Source organism: Thermobia domestica, chromosome 18 (assembly GCF_964235325.1).
Source record: "Thermobia domestica chromosome 18, izTheDome1.hap1.1, whole genome shotgun sequence".
Lineage (NCBI taxonomy): Eukaryota > Metazoa > Arthropoda > Insecta > Zygentoma > Lepismatidae > Thermobia > Thermobia domestica.
Window position 1 is genome coordinate 12858893 of NC_137471.1, and position 5307 is coordinate 12864199.

The window sequence follows — 5307 nt, forward strand, 5'->3', positions numbered from 1 at the left end:
TTGCTGAGAGTCCAGGAATATTAATTTGGCACCGTAGTCAAGAATTGGACATTTCGAGAAACTCGAAATTGATCAGAATTGACTGCTCAGATCATAAGATTTAACGCTTTTATTTTTTATTTTATTTTATTTTATTTTATTTTATTTATTTATTTTTTTTTTTTTACGTCTAAGGACCTTAATAGGAGGAAATTGAGCACTGTATCAATGAAATTCAGTTACATTTATGACAAACGGAGAAAACGGTCATCGAAAATGTCAACAAAAGTGTGCGTATGTGCCAGCAAAGGTCGTGGAGGCTATTTACCCGATATACTATTCTATACATAACCCTGTACCATATACTTTATGAATCAATTTAAAAATTTACATTTTTTTAAAAATTATAAACCTGTTTTCTATCAAAACTACTCCTTGTGTGAATTTTGGGACACCCGTTATATTTTGTATCTCCACATTGAAAGGGACGTTGTCCTGCTGTTTGTGATCGAATCGAAAGGAAATCGGCTGATCCGTTTGACATGAATATTGGAACATGTTAACTACGTGAAGCTAATTTTTTATCATATTTGTCTTAATGAAACGGCGTATCGTAAGAGGGTTTAGTTTATTCATTTATTTTATTTTATTTTTGCTAAGAATAGGGTTATCTTATGGTTTTCATCATTACATTTTTACTGAAATGCGTGCCCTATGAAGAAGGGAGTCTAAAGAATATTCATAAACCTTTCCTCCTGGGGAAAGAACAAAGATCTCAAGTAATGTGCATTATTTCTTAATTTAACAGATAATTTTAAATGTTATTAAGATAACTAATCATAAAGTTACAAAATTTAAAATGAAAAAAAGAAGTTATCCTCCCCGGCGGGGAATCGAACCCCGGTCTCCCGCGTGACAGGCGGGGATACTAACCACTATACTACCGAGGACTGGATATTTATGTTTGAAAATGCTGCTGATCACACACCACAAGACTTTCTCTGTCCTCTTGTAATGATTAACTTAATAACAAGTAAGAATTAGGTGAGAATATAATTATTCATACCTTACTATGTCGCAATATAGGGCTATTACTTCGTATCAGAAACAGGACTCGAGTGGGAAGAAAGTCTTTTAACTGTACGTACTCTGTTACTCTGGTTTGATCGTTTGTTTGCTATCCTCCTTGCGCTCAGGTCATTAAGAACAACAAAAAAGTTCTACACTTGTAAGATAGGTTATTGGGGAAAAGATATTAATTAGGAATATTATTTACACGTGACGTGCCCTTCGTTCATCCCCCGCCTGGTTGACGAATCAATTGTCTTGTCTTTACCTTTTTCTTTACATTGTCTTAATCATGTAGATATCACAGTAAAATTATCCTTCTGTTGAACTAATGTAGTTAAAGAAAATCTAGAACATAAAGGGTAAAAGCGGAGATACAACTCAATCGATTTTAGCTCACTTAAAAGAAAAAACGTCCTTGTTATGTTCCAGAAAACTTTCCCAAAGCTGTGATCCGGCATGGTCTAGTGGCTAGGATACCTGGCTCTCACCCAGGAGGCCCGGGTTCGATTCCCGGTGCCGGAATTTTTTTTTATTTTTTAAAAATATTTTTTCAAGAGTAGATCATAATTACTATTATTATACTTTATAATATTAATGTATATACAACCGTACTAAAGTTTACAATAGGAATTCATTCTTCCCATATGAGCCACATACCTCAAACATAGGGCCTATGAAACTTCCCGGCATTGAAGACGACCAGCTTTTGCTTCTACAGAAACTATCCATGGAAGCAAATCATGAGTATTGGGTTATTTCTTTTTCTAATTTAAAGATAAAAGAATATGTTAATTCACGCTGTCAGGTTTAAGTGATCTTATTTACGTTAGTGAAGAACATGTACATCTCTGAACACAAACAAGCAGTAAGTACCGTCATTTCAGGTTGTTTCGAAGGAGGGGGGGAGATTCTCTGATATACTTAGTCTCGCCAGTGACGGATCTAGCCCGGGGCCGGGGGGACTAGGTCCCCCAGTTTTTTGAATGACAAAAATAACTTAAGCCATTATTTTGTAATGCGCCGCTATTTTATAGCTGAACAGTCGCATTACACGATTCTTGGAAGATGGTGAGAGGCATACCGGTCTGCATCAGATGATCTTTAAATTAAAATCTAAAAGAATATTAAAACATTTTTCGAATCGAAATTAGAAGAAATTGATATTATCAAATATGGTGAAGAAGACATTTGTGATATAAAAGAAGAAGAAAGTGTATTTAGTTTACGATACATTCTGAGCAATTAATATTTTCTGATATCGGTAAGATCTGTCCATTGTTGCTTTAATTGTGACATTAATTATTAATATTGTGTTTGTTTGGTTTTTAGGTGTAGCTTTTTTCAACACATAATCTCATTTTAAATAAACATATCATTTCATGATCAATTGTCTCCATCCATTGGAGCCTCATACAGATGCAAATGGCCCCCAAATAACTCAAGTTTTAAATACTAACATCATCCCTATCTCTACAGACTCAATGGAAATATCAAATGAAATGGAAATAAGTACAAAAGAAGTTCAAAACATTCAGGGAACTGAATTAACTCCAATCATAGATAAAATTCAAAATAAGAAACAGGAATTTCAAAACTTTTCGAAACATAATGATCATGTAAATCTATATAGTGATCATCATTCTGCCCCATATTTTATCTTTTTAAAAGCTAACAATGGAGAAATTGGGAGAAAGCATATTATGTCTATAAGTCGGAAACTCTATTTAGCAGAAATCCCTGGCATTAACAAAATTCAAACAATTGGAAGAAACCTTTTAAAAATTCACTTTAACACAGGAACTGAAGCGAATCAATTTATGAGTCACCCAATCCATAAAACACAAGACTGGTCGTCCTATATTCCAAATCACGCTCTGTATTCTACGGGAGTTGTGAAAGACATTGATGTTGACGTTTCAACAGATGACTTACTACAGGACTTGGATTCTGAGATACCAATTATCTCTGCGCGCCGTATTCTTAGAAATGGAAATAATAACCAGAAAGTTCCCACTAGAACAGTTATTCTAACTTTTAATTCACAACAATTGCCATCAGAAGTAAAATTATACTTTCTCAAACTTCCTGTAGAACCATATATTCCAGCCATTCGACAGTGCCTTGATGGATGTTTAAAATACGGTCACACGAACCGTACGTGTAAAGCAGGCATAAAACTATGTACAAACTGTGGTCAAAATCATGCTAAAACTGAATGTTCCAATCCTACACAGTGCTATCATTGCAAGTCTAATCATAGAGCAGATTTCCCTCAGTGTCCCGAACGATTGAGACAAAAAAGAATTGTCCAATTAATGGCCAACCTACATCTATCTTTTAATGAAGCTAACATGTTAACGATTAATAATAAATCAAATTCATCTAATGTCACGAATACTACGGCTCTGTACAGTGAAGTTACTAGACATTCCCCTGTTGACAATGTATTCTCTCAATCAGTGAACTTACATAACAAACCACCCTCTACTTCTATTATTCCTGCAATTCCTCCCGGGAAAAGAAGAAAAGGTTTGCAAGATGATCACTTTACTCCATCTCAATCATCTTTCGATAGTAAAAGAAGTTCCTCAATACCTTTTGAGGTGCATTCTTCTCCCTCTGCTTCTTCCATGTTTCCCCCACTAAGATTAGACACTCCGGGATCTAAACCGGATTTTAAAGGTTTAGTTCGCAATAAAGACAAATTTAGATTTCCTGACATGCAAGCATCATCTAGTAAATCAAAATCAGCTTCATCCATTGACAACAAACTCATTGAACATAATAGTGCAGAGCCTTCAACTGGACCAATCAACAATCGCCAGAATTATACTTTCCTTCATAATAATGACAATTCTACTAATGATCAGATTCGTGAATTATCTCGCCATAATGATATTCTCCATAATCAAATAAAAGCAATAAAACAAATATTGACTACCGCTTCTGTCACTTTTACCGCTGACCCCAATCCCAAAATTCTAGATACTTTAATTCAACAAATTACAAGTGTTCTTTCCACCAAATAACTTCATCATGGCTTCCGATACTTACGAAAATCTAGTAGTTCTTCAATGGAACATGCAGAGTGCAACTGGGAAGGGTTACGCCCTACTATACTTAATCAATATATTTCATCCACATTTGATCATGTTACAGGAGACTTGGTCAAAACCTCATTTGATGCTTCGTTTAAAAAATTACAAGTTCATCGAGCAACTGCGAGAGGATGGTTATGGTGGAATAGCAATAGGTATACGTCACGACCTTTTCTATCAAGAAATACTAGTAAAAATCCGCAATAAACCTCCTAATATCCAAGTCCTAGGAATACAAGTGCAAAATTTTAATCTTGCTAACATTTATATTCCCTCTTCTGTTACTGTTGATGTGTCTTTCTGGCAGGAGTTATTCCATTCTAATAATTTTGACATCATTACTGGTGATGCTAACACCCAAGGACTTTGGTGGGGTAGTGCATGTACCAATTCTGCTGGCAACAAACTAATCACTGCCTTATCTACAGGTGATTATCTTCTTCTCAATGATGGTACACCTACTCGTATTTCTTATAACTTTAAAAGCGCACCTGATATTTCGCTGGTACGAACAAAACACTTTATTTATTCCTCCTGGCATGTTTTTTACGATGCTCTCGGTAGTGATCATTTTCCCATTATTACTGAGGTGCCAGTTTGTAAAATACCTACTTCAACTCAGGGATACTCTTTACCTTTCAAATCTTTCTTGCAACATATATCTACGGAATTACACTGGGATAAATACAGCAGCTTCATTGCTTCACAATTTCAAAATAACTTTTCAACTCCTACTATTACTCCTGATATGCAAGAAGCAGCACGAAGTTTGGATATTTTACTAAAAGCTGCGGTGCATCATTCAAAAGTGCAGCCGGTTCTTCCATCGAAATCATCACGTATTTGTAGTCTTCCAGCCAAACCTCCCTGGTGGACTCAAGAATGTCAACAAAGTGTTAACTTCAGACAGCGGACTTGGAAATTATTTCTTCACACTAAAGAAAAAAATCATTTTCTAGCTTATCAGAAAGCAAATGCCCTCACAAAAAGAATACTGCGACAAACACAACATCAACATTGGCAAGATTTTTGCAATAATTTGTCATACCAAACCCCGAAAACAAAAATTTGGAAATATCTCAAATACCAAAAGAGTGTATCTCTTAAAACTGAACAAAGTAATATTCAACTCAGTGGATATACTTGGATCGAAGAATTT

At 35.1% G+C, this 5307-nt stretch overlaps 2 non-coding genes across 2 annotated transcripts; one reads left to right on the plus strand and one right to left on the minus strand.

Moving 5' to 3' along the window:
* Nucleotides 1-857: 857 nt before the first annotated feature.
* TRNAD-GUC (transfer RNA aspartic acid (anticodon GUC)) lies at nt 858-929 on the minus strand. The gene has a single exon. It is a non-coding gene; the product is annotated as a tRNA-Asp (tRNA).
* A 571-nt stretch (nt 930-1500) lies between these two features.
* On the plus strand, nt 1501-1572 carry TRNAE-CUC (transfer RNA glutamic acid (anticodon CUC)). The gene has a single exon. It is a non-coding gene; the product is annotated as a tRNA-Glu (tRNA).
* The last annotated feature ends 3735 nt before the right edge of the window (nt 1573-5307 follow it).